The sequence below is a fragment of the Neodiprion lecontei genome, chromosome 3 (assembly GCF_021901455.1).
Source record: "Neodiprion lecontei isolate iyNeoLeco1 chromosome 3, iyNeoLeco1.1, whole genome shotgun sequence".
In the NCBI taxonomy this organism is placed as follows: Eukaryota; Metazoa; Arthropoda; class Insecta; order Hymenoptera; family Diprionidae; genus Neodiprion; species Neodiprion lecontei.
This window is the reverse complement of record NC_060262.1, coordinates 34,248,511-34,262,152: the sequence shown is the minus strand read 5'-3', so window position 1 is coordinate 34,262,152 and position 13,642 is coordinate 34,248,511. Positions and strand designations below refer to the sequence as shown.

The 13,642-nt window shown below is 42.4% G+C and overlaps 1 protein-coding gene across 1 annotated transcript in view; it reads right to left on the bottom strand.

Annotated features, from left to right (window-relative positions):
- Positions 1-13,410: 13,410 nt before the first annotated feature.
- The window catches only part of LOC107227721 (potassium channel subfamily K member 16), a 99,443-nt gene continuing 99,211 nt past the window's right edge, over positions 13,411-13,642 (bottom strand). Inside the window, exon 10 of the mRNA XM_015668939.2 lies at positions 13,411-13,471. The gene's annotated coding sequence lies outside the window, so the exon portion shown is untranslated. The remainder of the gene's footprint in view (positions 13,472-13,642) is intronic.

Sequence of the window (13,642 nt, the reverse complement as noted above, 5' to 3'; positions counted from 1 at the left end):
TTTACCGACCACGTCACCGTAACATTTAAGCTTCAAATGAAAGCCTGGAGTACGTTTTCTTAACCGAAACCTCGTTTCGTCGATACATCTGGTCCAATATTCCATCATCAGCCGCGTAGCTAATTCCAATATCCGTTGTGATTTCGTCCGCAGGATGGTGACACGAGGTCTCAGCTTCCCTGCTCAAATCAGCAGAAACATTCAGACACGTCCACCGGTTCACCCCCATTCTGATTATGTCAGAATCAAGCCTCGGCAAGGCCGCCTTGTTACAGGGAGTGGCGTAGATGATATTGTCTAGGCTCGTTCGCGCGTGAGGACCCGGCCTTGTTCCACCTCCGAGCCTCGGGGCCTTACGCGAGTTTTGCCTTCATAGATTCGAGGATATAAGCAGTCGGGAGCTGGCATTACGTTCATTGTGTGAGTACTGTACGCGATTAGCGAGTTGCCGTGGAAGTGCGCGAGTCCCCGTCGGTTGCCGGTTACTGAATGGCGAATGGTGGGTGCCGAACGGAAGGTCTGGGCAAACACTTGTGCACCCTGACGGAATTAGCGTCCTTCGTTAGACCCGAGGAGAATACCGAGGAAGAAACCACACACCGCCAGTCCTCGCGGAGCTGCATGAATTTGGAATTCCGACAGTCCCAGGTGGGCATTAATTCCATTATTGATACTTGAGATTGAGATATTCATACCGAGATTTGCGCGCGATGCAAGACGAGGGAGGTATTAGACAGGGTATGAACCGAGCTGATCTACAACGTTTCGACGGATAGAACCCCCGGCAAAACCCGATTAGAACCGGGACTATTCATCGTCTGTTCTGCAGATATGTTATTAGGTTTGATAGCCCGAGATAAGTCACAGATGAGGGTTACTACTTACCACGGACAAGACCCTTATCGTGCGGGTTTCGTAAGTTGACACTCAAGTTGTGATTCGGGGCTAATGGTTTCCTGCTGCACGTTGGGCTGGTGAAAGATTTCATTGCCGTTAAAGATTCTGTCTTGTCAAGTGCGTGATTCGCGACACTAGGAAAGAGGAAATGACGCAAGAGAATCAAGAATTTGCTTCAATGGATCCGATCGTCAGAGCGCGAAATGAGGTACAACGCGTCGACCTCCGTGTCTTTCTCTCATTCTCTCTTTCCCTCGTGTCACTTGCTCGATAAATTTCCGTCCCCCAACTAATCCTTAAGCTTTCATGTAAATGACACCCAGCGTTGACCGCAGGATTTCCCACCCTTGGATATTACCGTTTTGGACCAACAACACGTGAACGCTTTGGTATGTCTTTCAGGGTTCAGTATTCACGCCGAGACGGAAGCTTCGGTGTTGCAAATTTGGCAAAAGCTATTCAAACAGTGATATCGATAGTTTCTAAAGTTAAACAGAATATGGTGACTCTACTGCCGACAATGGGAGACAGTTTGTTCAAGGCGTTATCAGGACAATAAATTACAAAACCTGAGCTCATCGCATCTGTTTATCATCTGAAACAAATCATCCGAGTCACTTCCGCAGTGTAGGTTTCTACAGCCTCGCTACGATCAGAACTTCACTGTCTTATTGGAACGCTACTCGACATATGAAAAAACAATTCAGTATGAACTAGGTCAACGTCCGCGAATCTAATAATTCGTGCTACTTTCATTTCACATTTCGTGTAAGGTTCATCAAACGATTATAAAAGGGTCCTTCACCGTATGCGTAGAAGATCGTATCGCTGTTGCAGTTACTGGATACAATTTTGTAACGCATCTCCATGGTAATACCACAAAAATGACGATAACGGTACTCACACATGGCACACGTGGGCTTAGAACTGTGGCTCCCTATATCTCTGCAAGTGTGGTTAAGAACTTCATTCCTCCATCTACTTTATACATCGTTTGATTTTATCGATTGATCCCAACAACGATGTAGGGGAGCGAGGTGACACTTGGCTACAGAAGCTGCCGCACGTTTCATCTTCTCATTTTCTCGCCACAACGCGAGACAAAGCTTTGAACAAGACGGACTTGGTTACTTCGTCGTGTCTCCCTTGATCACTCTGGGCAGGTTTTAGTTAATTGGACGATGTTGAATCTTGGTCAAAGATATCCCTCCCATCCCCGTAACCCATATCTTTCAGTCTGTTCTAAAATGATCTTCGTGGATATTTGCGGCTTTACGTAATTGAGTACAACATATCTATGTCTCCAGTAGCGTATAAACGTATTAAAACAGTTCAAACGAATCATAAAAATGTTCCAAGCAGAATGTTGTGCGTCGAATTTGTAATTATCCTGATGGCAACTTTCATATTCACTTATCGTTGAACAAGTTTCAAGTTCACATATGCCGGTTAGAACTATCCAGTCTGGAGATTTTCCGATATTCCCCGTGTCTTCTACCCAGGCAATAGTCAAATTGGGTTCAACTTGAGGCACTTCTCGACCCGAACATTCCCCAATGGGGCATTCCACGCACCCTGCAGACCGGAGTTTCCAAATCTCCATTCACGACGGAGGGTATGAGGTAAATTATGCAAATTTGACGTTAGCTATTGCACGACCTGCCGGAATTTTGACGAGTGAACAAATTCGAATTTTAAATTGCGGTAAGGTGTCTCTTCAATCTGAAGACACAGGCAATCTTTTCCGCGCAAGATGTGAATTTCTAAGCCCAACCCAACCTAAACCATATCAATGGAAAAAACATCTTCGCGACTAAAAATCTGAAGGTAACCCCTGTCGGTTGACGCTTGGTCTATGTCACCGAAAAAGAGACGAAAGTTTGTCGGTTGTCCCTCGTAAGGTATAATATAGACATAATGCCACATACTTTCAGAACCTTGTTTACGTGCGTAATAGAAGGTTTATTTTATCAACGTCAACGCGCTTCAACCTTGAACCCTGTATCGCAGAGATCTCGGGGGTCGTCGTGTTTCAACTCCGAGAGACAACGATGACGAACAATTATTTGAAACTCGATAGTCACCTTAACCCCACACGGCATTACCATGCCTGCCTAGAATTCAGAACATGTCAGTGTCAAACCCTAAATTTCAGTTCTGCCGTACACAGGCTACATTAATGAGGAATTCTGATAGAGGTAATTTTCCATCGCGAAAGCTGTACAACTACCAAATAAATTGACAGTAAAATTTCACGCGCCCCAACGCGCAAAGTGTTTTGCTCGTTGACGTAAATCGTTACTAATCGTTGGTGGTTTTGTAGTCGCTCAATTGCAAGTTCCAGGGTTTTTTATGTAATAAATTTTACGTAGGTCAATGCAAATATGAACGCGTGGATTATTCGGTAACTAGTTACTTTTACTGACTGATGAAGTCAGACAAAAATCGATCGAGATGTCTTATGAGTGTCTGGTGGCTAAATTTCCGGAGAATTTGAGAAATCAATCAGAACTTTTTGCATTACTCAAAGCCTTTTTGTATTAAAAAGCCATTGTGGATGGCCTGCGCTGGCGACAGGTCGACATTAATAAATTTACACATGAGACTATTGCGTTGAGTATATATTTGCGTTATAAACGGAGGTTTAAAATTTCATTCTAAAATGGAGTGATCCGTTTATTAATATGACACGGTTGAAGGCCTCGCGCATCGCGGCTGCTACTCAGGCTTTAATTTGCTTAAAACTGTAAATGAGGCCGATGATTCGGTAGTTGAATAATCGAATCAGCTAGAGTTTGGTAGCCTGCATATCGAGTTAGAATTATTATATTGACCAAAGCAAGTGTGTCTCTGTACGTGTGGCGCAGATTCGCTGCAGTGTTGGAGCTGTAACAGGCCATTAGCATCGCCCAAGTGCGTCTTACTTTCAAATTGAATCATGAACAGGGTATTAGAGTTAACGGTTTAATTAACTAATAACCTAATCCTTGAAATTGGCGTAAATTCAAAGTATATCACCGAACTAGGGTGAGCTGATATAATTACATCACGAGCACGTTACGTGTTATTTACACAGATTTTGTACACCGACAGGCGATACGGGTCAACTGGAAACCCGCCGAAGTGCAAACACAGAATCATCCTCGCGATTCTCCACTTTATTTGATGTTGAATATCGAGTTCGGTCATCTCTATTCTCAAACGCAATGCCACGGGTTTGTTTGATCCATTCATGAATTAGTTATACACGTTCCGATACGATCCTCGGGCATTTTAATAACGTCGTCGTCTTCGTACAGTCGAATTGATCATCTCGAAAGAGCCCTCGACTTTCCCAAGGCTGATCTTTCGACGCAACGTTAATTTCTTCTCCATGCAAAATCGACGTAACATGGATAATTAATTTCTCCATTGAGCAGCTTCGCTGTGTCTATCTGTCGAAGCTTCGGGGATTCACGATTCGCACCGTGTTCCGATTCTCAGGGGGTTTAATGTTGCGGTGCGGTTATACACGCATCCTGGCCCTGTATTGGCACTCTCGGGGAAACTTATGAATCGACCGTCATCCTGCAAAGGGTTCTCTTGTCGGCGTGTAGTTGATCCGATATTAATGGACACGCAGCTTCCCGTATTTGCGCCGTTATCTCTTCCCCCGTTTTCCCGTCATGAAAGGGGGAAGGGTGTTACGGCCCGGGGCCTAAATGACCACAGGGGAAAACTTTTATACCGCAACGATACAAGTGTCGGTTCGAATCGGCCCTCCGAACCTGCACGGTAGCCCGGGATTATTATACGATACGAAATGCTTCCAGAGCCAATGAACAACTTTATCGACTGTTCCATATTCAATTATACGGGTGTAATCAATCCTTGCGTGGAACTTTCTACCCCGCTTACAGAGAAAATAAACGTACGTGGATCCACGCAACTGCTTTCTCGTTCGTTACAGATTTACCCCGTATAAACAATTCAAGAAACATTTTTTCAACGTTCTGCGCGGCATGTTACGTAATCTATTTAAATTCAGAATTTCCCCCTTACGCCAGTTCAGATTGTACTCGGCTCGAATTTTTACTGTAAGCGCGTCAAGCTGTCACCGAGAGAGACATCTGCAGGCAAAGTTTGTGGTCGCAGTCGTTACAGAAGTTGTAGAATTTATTAAAAGCAGCTGCTGCTGTTGCGACTGCTGTTGGCAGAAACCCCACACATCCCCTATTTTATCATTCTTTCACCTTCTGATGACACTCCGCTACGAGATTCCTCAGGCAAAACACAAGTTGTTAAATTTTCTACGAAACGGTAATATCGCTTTTCTTCAAATGCATTCTCGGTGATCAGAAATCTAGTGCTTGTTCCAAGATCACGCGTCGATCAATTTATGTAGAAATGTGTGGATCAGTTCACTCGCCGAACTTGTCTCACGTTTTTTCAGGGTATTCAGAATTCCATTTTAGTGGTTGACAGATGCAGTCGTACGTGTTCAACGTATACGTCACGCACAACGTGATGCCGGATTATATATGATCAGAACAGCGGCACACGACGCACTTTCAAAGATGATCGTCCGTGCACGCAGGACAGACTTTTCATTCCGTCCCACGTTTTTCGTCAATCTATGCGCTTTTACCGTGAAAGAAAAGTTTTCTGAATTTCATGAAAAATCCGGGGCCTTCCTATTCAAGAGTGTATTAAAGGAATAAAGCAATCTGATCGTACGTACAGGTGCTTTTCGTTAAACACCGCCATCAAAGCAGCCGCGTCAAGGCTTAACTCATCTGAGATGCTGCGTTTGCGGAAAAAGAAATTTGGTTGAGTTCACTTGGAGGAGAAACGGACGAGGTGGAGGAACTATACAATCCATTCAACGTTCTCCGTTACACGGAATGGGAATTCAAGCGAAGAACGTTTTTCAAATCCTTCTCTCTTGCTGCCACTGTGAAAAATGATTGTGAACTTACTACACATTTACTGTAGAAAAGAATTGTCAAATTACGAAATCAAATTGCAAATTTCAAAACTCGGTGTAGTGACGTAAATTACCATGTATTTGCCTTAAATTTACGTTAAAAATGTTTTATTTTAGTGCAATTTATAAAAAAAACAAAAAAAAAAATAATAAGTTAATTTGAATTTACTAAATTGGATGGTAAATTTATTATGCTTGTAAATTGAATAAACAGTGGACGTGTGGTGAATTCACTATTCCGTATCCAAATAAAACTTCCAATACAGTGTAGGAAGTTTCATACAGAAATTTTTAACAGCCTGATCTCTTGGCATCGTACTATGACGGTATGAAAAAGTTGCGGTGGAAATTTCTTCTACAGATCATTCGTGATTCTCGAAAACATTCGGTCCATTTTTTATTCTGTTGCGAGTATATTTAATTAAAAAAAAAAAAAAAAAAACAACAAGGAGAAATATTCTGGTAAATTTCGTCGTAAGAAAGAGTTGAGTTCCGTCTTAACGCGCGCTAAGAAACTCAGCGACAATGCGTTTGGATTTCATTTCAAAATTCTAGTAAAATCGAAATTGTTTATGTTACAGGTAAATTAAAACTTGGGCATGCGACTGCAGATATAAAAACCGTACAAGCTGATCTGTATACTCGACGATATGTATATAAGCTACTCAATGATTCATCATCCGGAATTATGATCGTTCCGGTAAGGCTGGACAGTCGTTAAATTTCAGTGTAATTAATGGAATTGATAATATTGTTGGATTACACCGAGGACGAGATGATCGTTACGAGTTTTTTGTCACGAGTTATACTAACTCGACGAGGAGAGCTTGCGAATTTACCTACTCCAAGCTTTCAGTTTACCTACTGAGGAACATGTGTGACTCTCTGTGAAATTTTTCTGTTTGCTCGCTAACCAAGTAACGCCATGTGACGTGTACAAACAGCAAGCTCGTTTTTAGAAGTTTAGTAGCTGCGTCTGATGTATCCTTGCGAGTTAATGAAGAAGGTCCACACGCGCAAATATCTGCGAACTCGTATAATATATATATGTATAATTTGTCTACTCATCACGACGAAAAGCCCTCGTAGTTCATTTCCCGCAGATGAAAAGTACGTACGGAAGTGGAAAATGGGCAAATACCTGAAAAGTAAAGTTAACGAGCGAATTTCGCTAGCTCTTTGTGCGGAATTAAAGTCTTCATTTATACGTGTTATCTACCCAGGTATTCGAGAACAAAATGGTTTGTACCTACCTTAAATTAAACTTTCAGCTTTGTTATGCTTTACTTAAAGGGGTAAGTCTTTGTCTCGTGTCAAGCGGATTTATAATTACTCTGATAGAAAACATCAAAAATTGTTAGAACTCAATCACCTTGCCTTGTTTATTCGAGGAAGCGCACCTCATTGTTGAAAGTCAAGGCAACAACAACCGGTAGACGCAGCTTGTATCGTTACACGAGACTGTAACTTCAGATTCGGGTAATTATTGATCCGCAAAAATAACGAGCACTTGTCAAAACAGGTGATACTTTATTAGGGAATTCGGTGTCTCACGCTTCGAACCTGTAATTATGACACTCGTCTGACGGGTGAGAAAATCCAGAGAGGGTGCAATTGAAATATCCGATGACGAAACTTTTCCCGATTTTTACACCGTGTACATCAAACTCTTTTCGCAACGTCCTGACGTGACCGGAATTTTCACGTACCTCCCTTTTTCGCCGGCGAAAGAAAGAAGGAAAAAAAAATCCCTTCCTTATTTACTTACTACAAGCTATCGGGTCGAAGAAAATGGTACGTGGGACAAATATGGTCTATCAAATACCTTGTAAAATTCCTGCTATCGGCGTCACGGCATAAGGATAACGATCGTTTTCCAAGGGATTCTAATTCACCCTCGAAATTGGCAATTTCTCTTCGATCACTTATCAATATTCGCGCTACTATATACGAGGCTGTTCGCGTAACCGATCATTTTCGCGTTACGGGGAAAACCGGGGTTACGTTGTGTACTCGGGTACCCTCCACGCTCGTAATTCGTTTCGGGGTATACGTCACGTATTTCAATTATAGGCCAAAGGGTATAGCTACGCGAGGATGTCTGTATACACATTATACCTGTCGGAACCCCGCTAAAGCAGGATATTATCCGGGGTTCGTATAGAAATAAAAACGACCCGCAAGATTTGCAGCGCTCAATCATCCGGCGAACATAAAACGATATAAGGGTGCGTGAAAAGCCTGAACCTTGCAGGATTTTTGAAACGCGTTAGAAATGATTGAATGTAAGACTGAAAAGCAGCGAATGAATTTTTCGATTGCAAAAACGGACAGCCGTATACATGGCAACGTGAATAGGTTGTACCTGGTTGTACACAGTTTTGAACACAGCCAAAGAAAGCGTGATTTCAATCGATCTAGGAATGTAATTAACGGTCGGTAAGAAGAAAGATTAAAAATTGAAATTGCCAATGTCGAAGGGATGGAAATTATACGCACCAGGCGCGTCAGAACCCCCATTTCTCTAGGAATTTTTCCTCGACGCCAATTTTACGAGGACATTTATTAGGACATTTATACTCCAAGATCTGAGAATAAACTTCCCGCAGCTTCAAAACTTGACTCTAAATTTAGAAATTCTATAAAACAGATTTTCGCGTTTTTTTAAAAATCGATATTGCGACCCTTGTAAGTATACTTTCTACTCCTACCGTGTTGAGGACCTTCACCCAAATCTCTTCCCGAATCTGCTAGAAAAATTTCCCTTCGGATAATATTTTTTTGCGATTTTGAGGGAACTCGTATAGGCGTCTTCAGAGCCTCGCCGTATTGTTCGAAGCAACGAGCACCCGGTGAAATATAAGCGAGGAAAACACGTTAGTCGAACACGGAAGGCGCGGGGGGAGTGACGAAGAGAGGAGAGATCGGCGTGAAGGAAAGGGGGTGATTTAGGGGCGGCGGGGCGGCGCATGCGTGGGGCGGCATGTGTGCGTGTGCGAAAGCAGAGCGTGAAAAGTGCCCGGGGCTCGTTTCAGGGATTCGAGGCACCAGAGGCACCAGCTATCCTGCCATGCAGCACCCGAGCGTTAACACGTCCTATCCGATCCAGACGCGTTACTGGAAGCTGATATAATTAAGGCGGTTCGCACCCTCGGAAACGTACGCCTAACCGGCGATGGTAATGTATATATACATGTCTGTGTGTGTGTGTTATATACATATATAGGCGTACACTACGGCCGTGTCCTTGGAGAGGCCGGAAGAAGGGATTTAACCGATTTCGATCCCCCGAGTGCCGTTTTACTCCCACCCAACGACGCTCAATTTTATCCCCTTATATTCCGGCTCCTGATGGATTTCTCCTTACCCTTATTACTCCCAATGTGATTTTCATGTATTGACTCTGAGGTTCTTCGATTTTATTGTCAATCTTTCACTTTTTATATGACGTAGACAGGTGTAAGGACGGTTATAATTATTTTCTTCACGGCGGCATTCTCTAAACTTTCAAATACGATTAGAAAAAATAAAAAATAATACACAGTTTGCGCAAAGATTAGAGCCGCTATGTTAATTGTAACGCGTGCACCGTCAAGCTTGAATATCTTCATTTAGATCGAAAAACGTTTTTCACCCCTGTGGATACTTTACAAAAAAAATTAAAGTCAGAGGGTCGATTATGTGATTTCGATTTTCACATTTCCCAACATCCACATGGTTATGAAACATGAAACGTGAAATTACATAATCGACCCCCAGGTGCACTACCTACAATTGTTTTTATTTTGAACCATCAAATTCTCCATAGAAATTGAAAAAAAATGACTTCCAAGTTTTTGTTGTCGATATAAATTTTCATAGATTTCCTTCTGAATAGAATAAGAGGATAAACGGACAAAAAATTGTTTACTCGTAATTTCTTTACATTCGCAAATTCGAATTTCGCAATAAAAATTTTATTAGTTGACCTGATTATTTTTTTTTTTTCGCATTTGTAAATCAACCCCTAAGGATTAAACTTTTTTTTCCCAAACATTTCCGTCGACACAGCGACTTGAAACTTGGTAGATACACATTTGAGGGACGACGTGAAGGAAACTTTTCAAATTCCTGCGAATGAAGAACCACTCTAGCGGTATATTTTAAACCGCATGTTTCGTCTTCTGAATCCTAAGCCGGTATACGCAAGCTGCGGAATCGAATATCCGAGAAAAGGGGCAGATCATTTGGCAAGATATGAACAAAGTACACCGGTTCCAATTAGCATGGGTCTCCTATCGCTGGTGGGCGCATTGTACTTGTGGTTACGTACGGAACATGCGGGAGAATCTTGTTATTAATCAAGGAAGTGCCTGCGAGATAGGCCGTTGTATCTCCGCCTAGTCAGTACGCCACGAACGCGTTACATATCTCTTCCGTATCTCGGCGTATTTCACTTCGGTAGAGAGCTTTTTGCAGCTCTACAGTTATTACACATTCTCATTGCCAGTGGGAGGACGTGGATGCTGCTGCAATAATGATCGTGGTGGGTGATGAAAATTTTGTACGGAAAAGGTAAACGACGCAGAGAACAAGAGGAGAAACTGTAATAGTTGTGATCGGAACCGATGCCTCGATACCTAGATTAAAATACCCCGCATACGTAGAGGAAAAAGTCGTTGAATCGACTAAATTTCCGTTCACGGACGGTGAAATAAATATTATATTTATATGTGTCAATTCAAGATTTGTTGGTCTGAGAAAATGTTTAGTTGGACTGTTTAAATCAACTAAACATTTTGTTAGACCAACAGATCGTGAATTGACACGAATAAATCGATATTATATCCATATCGTGCCCGTGGCACATAAATCTCAGCGGTATACCTCGTCCAGTTTAGTGAGACAAATGATCAACGAGTATCCAATTTGTAAGCTTATTGTTCATGTCTAACTACACAGTTAGACACATAACGTTCAACGATGAATGCCTGTCTACCTCCATGTTACAGGAAAATTTTACCCTTGAGGTAAAAGTTCAGTAGCCAATCAGTGTACCGAATAAAGCACGTAACTGGAGGGTGAATTTCACCTGAGATAAGAAGCAATCGCCCCTGAAATACTTTTCTCGCGAAACTTATCTTCCAATGATTGTTCATCAGGCCTGGTTTCCAGTCGTCGTCTCATCCACGAGGTTCGATTATTCGCCAAGTTATCCGAGCTTGTATAACCGGCACCCCTTAGCCGCATTATACGCCCCCCTATACGACCCTCGTCGCGCCATCGTCCTAAGCAACCAAACCCCGTTTTATAGAATGTTTACTCGCCTGTACCGGTCGAGCTTGTCGAATAACTTGAGATAGTCACTCGACTAGATAGCCTATTTGTTACCCAAGATAGCCAGCAGCCGGCCATTTTGCGAAGGTCCCTTAGAGGCTTTTGGCGGTTTGGAAACACGTGTAGCCCTTGACACGTTCTTAAACTTCTGTAAATTAAAGAGCCTGTAGCGTATCAATCGCTCCGAACTTCCGTCAACTAGTTATTGGATTCTTGTGGCCCCTGTCATGACTGGGCGATTCCAAAATGAAAATTCGGCAAGCGTGGGTGTTAATTATCGGCTCGTATCAAGTTCGCGATCATCAAAGGCTCGAGAGAGAGAGAGAGGTGGGATTATGGGATGAAAATAAATGAGTGAGGGAATATACGCTCTTTTCATTGCGAATATTCAATACATCGTATTTATACGTGTAAATATAACGAGCACTCGCGCCATGAGAGTCTCTGCAGCACCTACGGATCGACGAAATTCACAAGCATTTGCAAACCAAATGGGTCGAACATCAATTAACCACGCACCCGACGATCTTTTGCTATGCAAATATTTTCACATTCGACGGAATTATCTTTCACCCAACCCTTGCCTTCGACTCTCGAAGGGAAGAATAGAGTGAAACGATATAATTGTAAGGAGTGATTAGTTTTCCTGTTTTATGCAACAAAATTGCTAGCCTGTTATTTCCAGTCTTTTGATTCTCAAGGAATATACCTCGTTCAATTGATATAACTCTGCGAATAGACACATCCTTATTCGCATCCATGAAACGATTATAATTACTCTGTCGCCAATGCCGTGAATCGATTGGGAAATTCCTCTAAATCTCTCACTTCTTCTTTGGCAATAAATAATTCAAGCAATCGGAAGTAAAATCAAGAGTGTATATAAGTACAATATTGGATGGACCAAGTTATAAGCTGCAGCTTCGGGAGCTGTGAATTACGAAAATTAAATTTCCGCTTTAGGACGAAGGAGAGCTAAGGATTGTTTGCAGGTTTTAAAGACTCTGATTAAAATGCGTAGCGTTGGATATTGGAGCTACGCCGTAGCTCTGACTTGACGTCACGACGGAAATAAATCATTATACTGAAGTTAGTAACGTTGTCGTAACGATTTATGCCGAGGAAAAGCCGCGACAATTGAACTGTTTGAAATTCACTGATCCATAATAAAACAAGACACGAAGTTCGTATCCTGAAATCTTAGTTACTCGAAGGTCGTTGCAAAAGTCAGAAAATAGTAATGTTCCTCCCCAATATTTCGTTGCGATAACGTTACCAACTTCAACCTCGTAATAAATCCCCTTTCTCTGCGGCATGAGCCAAGCGACCCCAAGAAGGATGTATCAATGTTACTCGTGTCACTTTCGAACTTTCACCTTCGCATTACGTACACCCCGTAGCAGCATGGGGGAACAATATGGGGTAGATGTCGGTGGCGACACGTGAGCTACCGCCGAGCAGGTCTAAAGAGCCGCCCCAACTACACCCGGCTCACTTTTATGTTTTGTTTTACGCCCTTTATCTCGGCTTAATCCACTGCCCTTGCATGCCCCTTGGTCACCGCCAAGTTCCATCTTTGAGTAACGCTTATCCACCCGAGTCCGCGTTTCTCACCAAAAGAGTTCTTTGATTAAATTGCCGGCGGGTAATAATTGGACAGTTGGCCATGGTGACGGATAAATTCTGGTCAAGATTTACGGAAAAAGCAGAACCGTCGCTACCTTTTTATCTCTTTAAGATCCGAAGTACACTTTTTTCCTTCGATGATTGAAGCGTTAGACACCGAAGACCGATCGAGTAGAATAATTAGTAAATTTCTTTCATCCTATTCACGCACGTTTTTTCAGATCTGGAAACATTTCGCTACTTTAGAAATGATTTCATAGATTTTCAACCGAAATCTAAAACCATTCTGACGTCACTGATGGCTTTAATGCCCGGCTTGTCTGTTCGGTATTTCACATAGCCATTTAACTCCGATCACTCCTGTCAACAAAGTCGCCCTAAACAGAGTGAAATTCTTTCCTTCTGCGTATTCTGTTTGCCAAAAAGATCTTGGCTCGTGTTAGAATTGATGTATTAGTAACGTACCAATTGCGTACAACTGCGTAAGCTCAATAGAAAGAAACGTAGCTCGCACTCTCCGCTAAAATCATGATGCAGATACATCGTTTGCAATTATATATATACATTACGTACCGATTTATGGTAAATGTGGCAACGAGTGGCTCCGAATTGAACCGAGTGCCTTCACCCATACTGTTCGCAGACTCGTATGCATGGGACTCGTATCTACAATCAGCAAATATGTGCTTACCGAAATGGTTTGGAAATTCGTACGAAGAGAGGGACGGTTTTAAAACACGGTTAAATCAGGAATATAGGGTAGGGGTGAATGTATTCAGGCAGATGCACGCGGTATATTTAAGCAAGTAAGCTCATCAAATAAAACAGTTAATTGGC